This window comes from Triticum dicoccoides, chromosome 4B (genome assembly GCF_002162155.2).
Source record: "Triticum dicoccoides isolate Atlit2015 ecotype Zavitan chromosome 4B, WEW_v2.0, whole genome shotgun sequence".
NCBI lineage: Eukaryota > Viridiplantae > Streptophyta > Magnoliopsida > Poales > Poaceae > Triticum > Triticum dicoccoides.
In genome coordinates this window covers 378,232,211-378,247,147 of record NC_041387.1, presented here as the reverse complement: position 1 = coordinate 378,247,147, position 14,937 = coordinate 378,232,211, and positions in this window count along the sequence as shown.

The following is a 14,937-nucleotide window of genomic DNA, read 5'->3' as shown; positions in this document are numbered from 1 at the left end:
CTCCTCTGTGCTGCCACGCCGCGTTGTGCCGCCCTCCCCGATGACGAATCCCCTCCCCTCGACGGCTACATCGCCCGCATCGACTACATCGACGACGACGGTGGCTACATCGACTACATCGACGACGACGGCGGCTACATCGACTACATCGACGACGACGGCAGCTAAATCGATGACGACCACCGCTGCATCATCAACATCATCCGCCCCTAGGTACTTCTCCATCTCCCCTCGATATTCGGTGGATCCATCTCCCTTCCTCTGTTGGATCCATCTCCCCTCTGGTTCGGTGGATCTTCTAGGGTTAGGATCTTATAGGGTTAGGATCTCCGTCTGGTTCATGGGGTTAGGGTTAGGGTTCATGGGGTCAGGGTTAGGTTTCATGGGGTTCGTGGGGATGACCTCCCTCTGGTTCATGGCTAGCACATGATGGGGTTAGGGTTCTTGTTGCACGCCCATCCTAATTGTTCAAGTAGAAGACTTCTTTTATGTTGTGCCCATGGGGTTTGTAGCAGTGTTCTTCTTTTATGATATGTGCATGAAGCTTGTGTTCTTCTTTCCAGTGAACAAGACAATGCATAGTACTTACTATGGTATTGGAATTCCTGGTGTGTTAAGGCAGTATGACTAGTTTTAATATATACCAGATTGGTGCTAGATAATTTTTGGTGTTTTAATATAAAAGGTTGATTCTAATTGTAGAAATGTCTCGATTTGTGTTCTTCTAGTCTGTAGCCATGTTTGATGTGTGGAGGCAACATAATCAATAGTTGTTTCATGCTTTAGAAGTGGCAACATCTAGTTGTTTTGAAGGTCCTCATGATATACTCTTCTAAATTGCATGCATAAGCATGATTTCAAGGCCTACTATTATTGTTAACACTGCTTGCTTCTTTATTCATCAACTGTTGGGCAATCAGTTGCTCTGAATGCATAATCTTGCCTCCATTAGGGAAAACAATTGAGTAATTCATTTGCTTATAGATGATTGCAGGTACATGGATAAAATTGCAAGTTAAAACATAAAAGTAATTGTTGTAAATAGTTGTTTTTGCTAATCCACATTACTGAAGTATAATTTGTGTGCACTGTATTTGTATCCAACTATATATAATTGTAATACATGTGAGTTCTGTTCTTGTCTCTGGTACCACAAGCTTAATTCACTTAGCTTGATGTAGTTTGCTTCACATATATTACTGCTAATGCATTGCATCACATATATAGTTTGCTTCAATTCAATTGCTTGCTAGCATACATATGGTTAGGGTTTGCATCAGCAGTACTACTAGCACTTTGCTTGCTTGTTGTGAACTTTATATGAGGCACTAGGAAGATTTCTTGATGTACATTACTACCTCCTGCTTGATGTAGTGAAGATATTAAGAGATGCTTCATATCTTTCCAGTGTACATGCATGCTTGTTTAGTACACTTACATGTTTGCTTAATTAATAACACTAGATCACTGTATTTTTGATCCATCAAGTTTGTTTCACATGTATTACATGTATGTGCATGTTGGTCCAAATGCTTTCCTTTATTGATACAAGTGCATCATTTTACTTTATCCCTGTTGTATCTGATTGTTGTTTATTCTATTCTGCAAGCACCACCTCAAGATCATCCATGGCAAGGATGACAAGGTCAAACATGAGGCTAACCGTTGGTATGCAACTTTCTCCTTGTGGTTATACTGTCAGTTTCATAAAATGTGTGTCTTAATATGCTAAGTGAAATGTATTGCTGCAATCTGAATAAGCTGGCTTAATTGTGCCTGTGTGCTGTTAGTCTCCCTTACCTGAATAACTAGGATTAAATGATAATAAAATTTCATAAGATATGTTTGGCTGTCTGTCCATGCATTCAAACATTCACCTAATAGTTACGTTTCCTTTATCATGCAAAGAAGAGCCTCTCACCGAGTACGAGAAGGTTAGGGCTAGAAATATCATGAGGAACAATCGGCCGTTCCAGTCCCTTGGCATCGGTGCAATAGCGTCGATGATTAGGAAAACAAATGATGTACGAGAAGGTAGAAGTGATGAGGTTCAAGAAGGTAGTGTAGTTATCAATGATGACCCAGAGTACAATCCTAAGGAGGATGAAGTTATTGATGGAGAGGAAGTGGATGATGTTGTAGTGAGCAAGAATGTTAAGGTGCAAACTCTGTCTTGCTTGGAGGGCTGGGGTTCTTTTATGCTATGTTATTCTTTGTGCTCACATATTTCTCTTGTGATCTAATGCTTTTTTCCGTGCTGTTTATACGAGGCACTGACGGAATCTAGGACGAAGAGGTATGTTGTTAAGAAGACAGTCAACAAGAAGAAGAAGAGCTCAGAAACATCTGCTGCAATGCCTCCAGGAAGGGTGATGGCCCCAACTCCAGGACAAAAAAAGAGGATCCTGGAACCTAATGAACCTGCCCTTGATAGAGTCACAAGGCAGAAAGCAAAGATGGCGACTGCGATGGACCATCAGGAAAGTCTGCTGCGCATGGACTCTGAGACCTCGGTGCAAATGGGTGATGAGTTGCCGCCCATGGATGAAGGAACCACTCTCAGCATGGATGGAAGTGGCACTGTCTGCTTAGATGAAGGAGGAACCATCTGCATTGATGAAGCATGCACTGTCCAGACAGACCTCAGCCCTGTTGCACCTTCTATTGACAGGAATGTTGTCATCAATGAAGAAGAACAACAGCTTGTGCTCCAATCAGGCAAGTTGACCTTTGCAATGCTATCTTTTACTAGTGCATTTTCCAAATGGAATGATCATGTATGCTTTTGTCGATTCCTACATTTGTCGATTTCTATTCTAATTTATGAGTTCAATTTCATTTTCAGATGCAATGACTACCAAGACTAGACCTAGAAAGGGCAAAGGGCTAGAGAGGATCACCAAGTCGCTTGGTAGCAAGGTGCCTATCCAAATTGCCGAAGGGATGAAGCGTCCAGAGAAGCCTCTGCAGTCAGCAAAGCTTGCTTCTGAGTGTGGACTTGTTGCAAGAAACCATCTTCCAGTTCTTCCTCACTTCAAGCTATACAAAAAAAAGCTAGTCTATTGGAGAACTACATTGGGAAAGTTGTTGTAAGCTACTTGTTTCATAGTTAATGTGCTATCTATTTTCTGTTACACCTATGCATGATCACTAATATTGTTCCTACCTTGTTTGTCGTCTTGGTAGGCAAATTTTGAGATGAACACGGACTCGGAGACCATCAAGACCGCGTGCAAAGATATTCTGCAGAAAAATTCAAAGAACAGACGCCGTCAGATCAAGAAGAAGTATTTTGATACCATAGCCGCAAATAAAGTCAGCATCAAGTCTCCAGTACCTGATCTGACGGATGGTGAATGGCAAGCTCTAGTGGAGATGTGGTCTACCCCAAGACACAAGGTTTGTCTCTACTTTGTTTGATGCTTTATGTTCTACACATGATATGCTAGTGCTAGATCATGCTGACAGTATGCTTTTTTGTAGGAAACCTGTGTGTCGAACAAGATGAATCGAGAAAAAGTCGTGTACAATCAGAGAACTGGTTCCAGGCACTACACAGCACACATTTTTGCCACTGTGAGAACTTTTCTCTAAAGACCTTACCGTTTGATCCTCGTTGGATAACATTTCTGATTCTTGCTGAATAACATTTTGATTTTTGTTGAAAAACATTTCAGAAAGAAGAGCGTAAGGGTGAGGAGCTGTCTGCGATTGACTTGTTTAAGGCCACCCACAACAGCAAGAAGCACGGGTTTTCGGAGCCAGTCAAGACTGCTATAGTAAGTCACTCCATGCTTTGGCCATGTCCTGTTTGATTCATGCCAGCTTTGATGCCAGCTTTGTCCATGCCAGCTCTAATGCTTTGATGATTTGATGCTGTTTGATTCAGAGCCAGTTCCATGCTTTGATGTTGTTTGATAGTTCCATGCTTATAGTTACATGCTAGGCTAAATGAAGATATTAGAATAGCTTAATGAAGATGGTTCCATGCTGTGTTCCATGCTTTGATGCTATTTGTTGCATTTTTTATGACATGATGAAATTTGATCTGAATGTTAGTCAGGAAGCCATCTTATATAGAACCACCATTCTAGGCTTAATGAAGCGATCATATTGTTCCAATTGCATGTCTCCAGGTCACTAGTCATCATCTTCTTGTATAGATTTTGTGTGCTGGTTTGGTTACTTCAAATAATCCATTTGTGTGCTAGTTTGGTTTCTCCACTAATGCCTATCATTTTACTCCATATGCTAGCTTGAGATGGAAGAAATGAAGGATGCGCCGGTACCAGAAGGTGAAGAGCCGAAGTCTACTGTTCAAATTGTTGAAGAAGTGCTGTTGAAATTTGTCAAGCAAAGCACATTCCTCACGAATGTTGGGCTCCAGTCATCTAGGAACAACTCCCTCAAAGCAACTGTTGAAGTATTTGCTCATGTTCGTGACCTTGAGAAGAAGCTGCAGAGGTCTGAGCTTCAAGCTGACCTGGTGCAAGAAGAATTGGCGGCAATCAAGATGAAGGCGGAAGAATCTGAAGCTGCATGCGATAAGGAACTTGAGCTGCTGCGCAAGAAGTCTCAAGAACAGGAAGAGAAGTTAGCCCACTTGATGGCTCTCTTTGGAGCTAAGGCAGTTTGATGGCTGTGTTGCTAAGGTAGTTGCATTGCCGTCTAGTTTGATGGCTGTGAACCTCTTGTGCAGTTTGTCTTTGAGCATTTTGTTGCATTGCTACCTAGTTTGATGGCTGTTTGATGGTTGTGCGGTGAACCTGTGAAGTTAAGGCTGTTGCATTTTGTTGCATTTTGTGAACCTGTGAAGTTATGTGATCTTGTGAACCTGTGAAGTTATGTGAAGTTATGGATCACTTGTGAAGTTGTGGAGTTATTGTTTATTTTCTATGAAGTTATGTGGATCACTTGTGCACCTGGGCTTGTGGATCACTTGTGCACCTGGGCCTTTTTGTTTATAGTTATGCAAAATAAAAACTTGGGCTCTAAAAAGGCCAAGGCCCAAACAAGAATTAGACCAAAAAGGCTTGGGCCTAAAAAAGGAAATGTTTGTAAGAAAAAAAATTATAAAAGGCTGCATAGCAGAAAATAAAAAGGCCAAGGCCCAAATTCGAACTAGACCAAAAAGGTTGTGGCCCAAAACAATAGTGGACTATAAAAAAAATTCATCAGAAAAAGGCTCCATTCACCGAAAATAAAAGGCCAAATTATTGGGCCAGGCCCATACACATAAGCAAAATAAAGAGAGAAAAAAAATTAAACGGGCCGAATTATTGGGCTTCGCCCATGTAGACGGCTGAAATGGACCGGGCTGATTCTATTTTACGACCTTTTCATTTGGTCGTAATTATGCCACGTCAGCTTGCCACGGTGGATCTGACGTGGTGTGGTTGGATTGCTAGTGACCAAAATAATTGGTCGTAAAATCTATGACCTTTTTTTTGGTCATAAACGTCTACGACCATTCCAGAAGAAAGGTCGCTATAGTCAGTTAACGACGTTCAACTTTTGACCTCATGTTTTTTGTCACAAAAAGGTCACAAACTGAAAACAGTGACCATTTAGTGACCAGTAGTGGTGGTCACAAGTTGACATATTTCTTGTAGTGGCGGCTGACCGGCCACCTTATGGCCGAGACAAAGCGGCGTATCGGCCCGAAGTCCAGCCTGCACCCCGCCGCCAAACAAGCAAAAACACAAAGGCCCAGGGCTCCACGCATGACCTACGAGACAAATTGAAAAACAAAGCAGGACAGTCAAGATCGATCTATGGATCAAGGAGGCGCGCCCCAACGCGTGACGATGACCGTCATGCCAGATATACTAACAAATCCGGCCGGACCGAATACAATGTAGCCCAGCATAGAGGTGTCGTACACCCCCTATGCTTCACTGATGAAGTAATGGATCAAGAATTCCCAGAAGGGTTTAAACCCGTGAAAATTGAATCATATGATGGTACTACAGACCTCGCGATATGGATAGAAGATTTCTTCCTCCACATTCACATGGCCCGTGGAGATGATCTACACGCCATCAAGTACCTCCCACTAAAACTTAAGGGACCGGCTCGGCATTGGCTCAATAGCTTGTCGGCAAACTCCATCGGAAGTTGGAAGAACCTGGGAGACGCATTCCTGGATAACTTCCACGGCACATATGTGCGACCACCGGATGCTGACGATTTAATTCACGTAACCCAACAGCCCGGAGAGTCAGCCAGGAAATTCTGGACTCGGTTCCTACCTAAAAAGAACCAAATTGTCGACTGTCCGGATGCCGAAGCCCTAGAGGCCTTTAAGCATAATATCCGTGATGAGTGGCTTGCCCAACATCTTGGCCAAGAAAAACCGAAGTCCATGGCAGCCCTCATGACACTCATGACCTGCTTTTGTGCGAGCGAGGAGAGCTGGCTGGACAATTCGGGCCCGTCCAGTCTGGACCGCATACTCGATCGTCCATGCCAAATTCATGGCACCCCAGGAACACCAGCCAATCATACCAACAGAGAATGTTGGGTCTTCAAACAAGCTAGCAGGTCAGGCGTAGCAAACAAGGAGAAGGGGTCTCAAAGCGATGAGGATGACGAGGAGCCCCGAGCACCGAATACAGGAGGGCAAAAGAAATTTCCCCCACAAATCAAAACGGTGAACATGATAAACGCCACCCACATTCACTACAAAAAAAATACACCTCCGTGATGATACGTGTTTGTCACAGTAGGTCGCGTTTTTTGTCATGCATGTACATCCATGACAAATGTATGACAGAATCAAGATAGTCATACATGTGCTGTCGTAGAAGTGTTCCATGACATTACCAAAATTATCATCACGGAAGTGTCCACTTCCATGACGATAAATCGCGCGTCACAGAAGTGCTTTTGTCAAGGGTGACCGACAGATGGCATCCACCGTAACGGAACACCGTTAAGCTATCGGGTCGGGTTTTGGATCCGATAACCCGTTAATAGCCTCGACCAATGGGGATTTTCCACGTGTAAAATCATCATTGGCTGGAGGAAACACGTGTCGGCTCACCGTTGGGACAGATGCCATCCACTCATTAGACGGAAGATGCCTATGGTACGTCGACACGTGGCACGGTCCAATAGAGGCCCATTCCTGTGAAAAGGCCGTCCCAGTAAAAATTAGCAGGCCAGCCCATATAAGGCCTACTTGTGTCAGGTCCATTTAAGCCCACGGCCCATACGAGATGAGCCAATTCGGCCCATCAATGACCCGTTAAAGATTTGACAGCATTGCAGCCCATTGTTAGTTGGAGCCCGTTAACAGCCCGATATATATCTTGGCTCAATATAGGCCCGATGAGATTTCGGCCTATTAACGGCCCGTTTAACGGATGGGCCAATTTTCAGGATGTACATCTTTCGGCCTTTTAGCGACACATTTAAATGGTGGGCTAGTTTTCGGCCTGGTGTGTCTTTCAGCCTGTTGACGACCCATAAATTTGATGGGCCATTTGTTGTCGGACCTGAGTTTCGGCCTTTTAGTGGCCCATTTAAGTGTTGGGCCAATTTTCTAGCCCGGTGTCACTTTCAGCCTGTTGACGGCCCATAAATCAGTTGGGCCATTTTTAGTCGGACCTGAGTTTTGGCCTTTTAGCGACCCATTTAAGTGTTGGGCCAATTCCCGGCCCTGTGTGACTTTCGGCCTGTTAACGGACCATAAATGAGTTGGGCCATTTGTAATCGGACCTTAGTTTTGGCCCTTTCACGGCCCATGCCCTTCATGGTCCAATACCAGCCCGGTTTCTCTTTCGTCCTGCTAAAGGCCCACAACACAATTGGGCCATTTACAATACGACCTGACTTTCGGCCTCTTAGCGGCCCATGGTCTTCATGGTCCAGTACAAGCCCGCTGTCTCTTTCGGCCTGCTAAAGGCCTACAGTATAGTTGGCCATATGTAGCCCAAACTTAGTAACGGCCTGTTAACGGCCCGTGAAATAAACTGGGGCCACCTGTTGCCCGCTTCGATGTCGGCCTGTTAACAACCCGGGAGGTAAGAGGGCCGACCATTAACTTTCAGCCTAGTAACGGCCCATTAACTTAATGGGCCCACTAAAGTTCGTACATGTCTTTAGGCCAAATTAGATAATTTGAGCCCATTACGACGAGCAATTATGCACAGGACCAAAACCGATCACGCAAAGGTACGGCATACAGGGAATAACGTTGCACATCCAGCATATATTACAGGAAATTACATCCATTGGGCAATCAAAGATTGATGCGAGTGCAAATAAATGAGCAGAACCTAACCATCTACAACGTCACAATCTGCAACCTCAGCACAGATGACGCCCATAAGCATGTGGGCAAGTTCTTTCTGCTTTTCTACACTATCTCTGAAAACATTGATCAGTTGTTGTGTCGCACGACTCTGCACCTCTAATTCATCCACCATTTCCATCATTGCTTCAGCCATTAATTGGTTCACAAACATACATTTATTCCGTTGCATTCGAGACAGAGGACACTGAACAGATTCATATGGCTATTTTGGCAGGCTTGTATTATTGATAGTGGAGAGTGTCTCGACCACTGCATCATAACATAAATTAGGACAGGAACCAAACAGATTAATCATGAGTTATTTCCATATTACCTGGCCTAGATTTACTGGAAAGAAACAATGGGGTTGCCTTGCTATTTTTAGAGTTTGTCTTCTTATCTTCAGCAGGCTGCACAAAATTAACACACTAGCATTTCTATCATTGGCCAAGTCAGATAATAGGAAAGCAACATTGACACAACAAACGTTTGGGCAAGTAGCCTACACCAAATTAACACAATATGGCACAGCTATCATCAGCCAGGTACGGTAGTACGAAAGCAACATTGACACAATGAATGAATGGGCAACCAGAGAAGCACTACAATTTAGTAATGTGCATGATATGAGATAGTACATTCATGCAGCTCAGTATGCAAAACTACGAGGTAGTTTTCCTTACAAAAATTAACATTGGCGCCTTTAACCTTTTGCTACAACTAATTTTAGATCAGATAAAGGTTAGATTCACGCCGATTAACAAAATACATGTTGATGTAAAAATATAGTGATATACAATAGGTACTTACATCAGCATTGGAGCACAGAGAATTCCCACAAGATATTTTCCTTGAATACGATCCCAATGGAGGAAGTCTCCTATCGTTTAACCTTATTTTCTAAAAGAGAGATGGGTAAGAAACATGTAGAAAATATGATCAGAATGCTATAAAATTTCATGATGCGAGGATACGCACACGCTTCTTAGAATGGAGTTGACATTCTTTTGCTGGACTAGAGCAGAGTAGTTCTTTGGCCACTAGAATCTGCTTATTATCAGTGGGAGTTGGGTTTCTCTATGCTGGAGCAGTATCTATGAAAAATGGAGTTGGTTTATTATCTCCTGGCATTTGGATATTTTGCAAATACCTGGTTTGTAACCCTTTAGATTCTAACAGAGCCGTCTTCCCCTTGCATGCCTTATATAGAAGAATGGTAATTCAGTTATAAAACATGCTACAACAGAGATGGAATAGGTACTGAAGAATAGAAAGGCATGACATATTGACATGTATTCCCTCTATTCGGAAATAAATGGACGGGTCTAGGCGTATTTCAGTTCTAGATACATCCACTTTTATCCATTTCTATGACATTTAATCCAGACGGAGGGAGTATGATGTAAGAGCTAGGGATATGACAGGACAACACAGTAAAAAAACACTGAAAACCCCACTGCAGAACCAAAGTATTCAAACCCACTGATATGAGATAGTACAGTCATGCAGCTCAGGATGCAAAACTACCAGGCAGTTTTCCTTACAAAAATCAACATTGTGGCCTTCAATCATACATTTTGCTACAACTAAATTTAGATCAGATAAAGGTTGGATTCATGCCGATTAACAAAATACATGCTGATGTAAAAATATAGTGATATACAACAGGTACTTACATCTACATTGGAGCACAGAGAATTCCTGCAAGAATCTTTCCTCATAAACAATACCATTGCAGAAATTCTTCTATCTGTTAAGCTTATTTTCTAAAAGAGAGATGGGTAAGAAACATGTAGAAAATATGATCAGCATGCTATAAAATTTCATGATGCAAGGAGACGCACACGCTTCTTAGAATTGAGTTGATATATTTTTTCTCGACTGGAGCGGACTAGTTCTTTGGCCACTTGAATATGCTTATTATCAGTAGGAGTTGGGTTTCTCTGTGCTGGAGCAGTATCTATAAAAACTGGAGTTGGTTTATTATCTCCTGGCGTTTGGATCTTTTGCAAAGGCCTTGTTTGTAACCCTTCAGATTCTAACATAGTCGTCTTCCCCTTGCATGCCTTGTATAGAAGAATGGTGCTTTAATTATAAAACATGCGATAGCAGAGAGATGGAATAGGTACTCAAGAATAGAAAGGCATGACATATTGACATGTATTCCCTCCATCCGGAAAAAATGGATGGGTCTAGGCGTATTTCAGTTCTAGATACATCCTTTTTTATCCATTTCGGCAACATGTAATCCGGACGGAGGGAGTATGGTGTAAGAGCTAGGCATACGACAGGACAACACAGCAAAAAAAAACAAGTTGAATGTAAAACTATATGCTAGCGGAATACGTACAGAAATAACCAAGGCAACATACACGTGTATGATTGGGAAAATAAGATGGCATTGCAACAGAGCACTAGAACAGCACTTCAATGTAAAAAAACATGGTATGGCAGACAGATGAAGTACATACTAATGAATAACAATGCATAAGATATTCAGAAGCATGATGTCCAAATTAAGCAGATGGCATTGCGATAGAGTAGAATGACAGTACTTGAATCTGAAAACATGTTATCATGAATGGAATAGGTACTGAAAAACAGGAAGGCATGACATATTTACATGCATGATCAGCATGCTAAGCACATGGCATTGCAACAGAGTAGATACACTCCAGGACATTATATGTATGTTGTACCCATATCACAGGCCAAGTTAGAGCAAGGACCTTGTGGGGTAAAGAGGATTCATCATCTTTCTGCAAGTCTTCTGAAGAACTACCTTTACATGTTCCATCATATTGGGTATCATTGACATCAAGTTTACTGGCCTTTACATTGCTCCGTGAGGTTCTTGTGGATATATCAGTGTGTGCAATTATATTCGACATGCATGGAAGACAGCTAGTAGTTAGATTTATGTAAATGAGTGCCTGTAGGAGACGACATAAATAGTAGGACTGGGGTTAACTAGCATCAACAGGTCTCATAAACTAAAGGGAGAACACAGATGAAAGCTACAGAATATGTATCGTTTGTACTCGAGATTAACTAGATGGCACACAAAAGTATTAAAGAACAACATAGGTAATACTAGAAAGTGGTATAATACTATAATCACCAGCCTGTGGGATAGCATTGGCTGAGGATGATAACTATGGAACAGCGTTACCTAAAGAACAAGTAACTTAGCTGAACTATGGAACAGCGTGAACTCCTAAACAAGACCCGTAAGAGATCAGCATGAATATACAGTGAAATGTGATGATCTATTTTCTGTGCTTAGATGAATAACAATGCCATAAATGTTGCATATAAGTAAGATGAGGGTACAACCTATCTGGCTGCCATCCATAGGAGTGGGCATCATGTGCTGACTTGTCGATGACCCTGCAGTTGTTATGGCTGTCCATGTCGGGCACGCGCATTCGATGCAGGGAACTGTTGAGTGGGGACTGTAGCTCCCTTCTGGTGTATGCTTCCCTTGTTGGAGCAGGTGCGGTGAGTCGGAAGATGGTGTGTCTGAAGATGCAGATAACGCGTAAAGTTAAGAATGACATATCTCTTTGATCCGAAGAAATATACTAAGATATCAACAGCAAGGTACGAGAGTGGTCACACGTCTGTTGACTGAAGACTAAATTGGGGTCACACGATTTTATTTTATTTTGGTACTGTCCGATCTACGCCGGAGGGATTGATGGCCGTCTTATGCCACCCGGCTGACACTGTTCGGAATCTTCCTCTAAGAGCCAGCGACAGACGGTAGAGCAGCCTGCCTCTGCCGTCCGTGGCCCCGTCCAAAACCCCACTCCACGCCCCACCGCCCTGCCGTGGTTGAGCCGCCCACGGGCCAATCCACAAAGACTCCATGCCGTCCAGATCCGACGGCGGCAGTACCTTCAACCCACGCAACTCTAAAAGATAGCCATCTAAGCGCTGTCCGTGGCAAACTTGCGGCCCCGCACCCTTACGTTAGACACCAGCCAACTGGTAGCCTAGGAGCTCCGCCGCCTCGAGGGGTGCTGTTTCCCATTGGGAATCGATTGGCCCAGAATAAAAATTTAGACAACTGACGCCTAAATAATGTGATTTCAGATGAGGGTGTGACCTATCTGGCGGCATGGTGAAGTAGGCAGGTCCAGCTGCCGAGTCGGTGAGGCCGGCGCGGTTGCGGTGGTGACCAGCGGCAGGGAAAGAGCGATGTCGCGACGGTCGAAGGCTACGCGGAAGCAGCGCCAGGACTCTGGACGGACCCGAAGTTGGAGCCGCTCCGGCACCGTGAACAACAGCGGGGGTGAATCAGCTCCGGTACGGTTCACGCGGCCGTCGTCGAGGAAGCACCAGCAGCACGGAGTACGAGGCACACGGCCCAGTGCATGACGGCAATTGGACAGCATCTCCGGCATTAGGGAGGAGGGCGGTTGTGAAATTGGTGCGGTGGGGGGCGCCATGGAGGTGGGGCTGAGGTTTCGCGGCTCGGGAGGAGGGAGCTTCTCGGGGAGAAGGTGATTTGGCACCCACGAGGTATGAATGGGGGCGGGCGGGGGGGAATTGGGAGAGGAGTGGAACCATGTCTTACGGACACATTTGTCTGAAATGTGAGGGGGAGTTACAGTTCTACCCTTTCCTATAGGCTTCTGGGCTTGGGTCTCTATACTGAGGGTCGGGGATAGTAGAGTAACTTTGCTTCTCCCCAAATAGTGGGCAGGAGCGATTTCGGGCGAGGAGGGCGTGTTTTGAACTATAGTGGGCGCGAGCGAATTCGGGTGAGGAGAGCGTGTTTTGAAATAGTGGGCGCGAGCTATTTCGGGCGAGGAGAGCGTGTTTTGCCGACCATGGTTTATGAATTATTCGGCACATGTCATTTCGGCCGAGGAGAAGGCGCGCTTGGATGAAGTTACGAACCTACCCTCGATGTACAACGGGCCAATTGAAGAGTGTCCCACATAGGACGGTAATTTCGCGTCTCCCATTTATTTGCTTGGGCGAATTCCACCGAGCAGAGAGCATGTTTAACAGTTCGTTCAAATTTTGGGAGAACGATCATCCACGTCTACCTTACCAAGTCGATTCGAATCAAATTTTGAAATATTAGCTTGCCACTTCTTTTTTAGATGGAGAGATGATGCTCGGGAGTAATGTGTTTTTACATGCTCGTTGCTAGCGATTTACTATATGACAAATAGTTGACCCACTCAAAAACGTGAATCAAACCCAAAATGAAATATCTCGATTCAATGAACTAGCTCATTCAGTAGGTCAAAATAGTGAACTAAATCCAAAATTGAACACCTCAATCGAGTAGCATGTTGTACAGTATTATAGTACTCCATGAACATGTTGAAAGTCAAATTAATGAACTTGTTTGATATATGCATATATCCGTTCATGTGTGGATTGCAAACAACATGGTCTCCAATTTAAATATTTGAATGCAAGTTTATATCAGTCTTTGATGCATAAAACACGACCTCCCCCTCTCCCGGACTCCTGTTCTCTCTCTCTCTCTCTCTCTCTCTCACTCTCTCACCGACAATCTTCAATTCTGTCGCACGCATCCTACACAAAAACCTTGTTGGTCCCTCTCCCTTTCTCTCTCTCTCTCTCTCTGTGTGTGTGTGTGTGTGTGGGGAGGGGGGGTCTTTCTAGTCCGCATTCATATATACACAATCTATAGGTCTCTCTCTCTCGCACACTATGTATGATACTCTAGCTAGTCCAAGCTAGATATCTTGGGTGCACTCATCGTACGCACACAAATTCCTTGGCTCTTTGCCCGTAACTCTCTCACGCACCACTATGTCGTCTCGGAGCTCTTCCCCCTCTCTCAAACTCTCCATCCACCTGGGTCACACATACACATGCATATCTCACTCGCACTCGATAGGCCCATCTAAAACTCTATCTCTCTCCATCTCACATGCACACACACACAATCTCATGCCCAGCTAGCCAAGTATGATGGTATCTCACTCAATTGTAGGCACACGAAGTCCCCCCTATATGTATATGACTAGCTAATCTTAGTCTCCATCACAAACATGTGCATGGTCTATCTCAATTTCTCTCGGGGCATCTTTCTATCACGCATGCACTCCCTCAATCTCCCACCCATATAGTCCCCTCACGATCTCGAGGGGATCTCTCTATCACAAACACACCCTCTCTCCCTCCCCATGCGTCCATGCCATCCATGTGTCCCTCTCGACCTTTTTTCCTTGTTGGCCAGACCTCTATTGGACATGTGCTACAGGGGTGTCTCTCTCCGTTGCAAACAATCACACACTAGCTATCTTCGTGTATCTCCTCGCCTCGCTTTTCCATCTCGGAGATGCATGCGTGATATGTTCGCATAAGAAACGAAAAAACACACTCTCTCTCTCTCTCTAATTTATCGTTTGTTGTCACTTTCTCTTTCACACACATACTCTTTTTGCACACTTACTCATTCTCCTTCACACGCACTTGATCTGTCTCGACTAAGGCACTCGCCTCCGTCCATGGCACATAGATTTATTGAAAAGTCAAACATCACAAAGTTTGACCATGTACGTGGAGAAAAAGAATTACATCTAGTACAGAAAACATATACCATTAGATTCACCATGAGATGTAGTTTTGTATGATGTATCTTT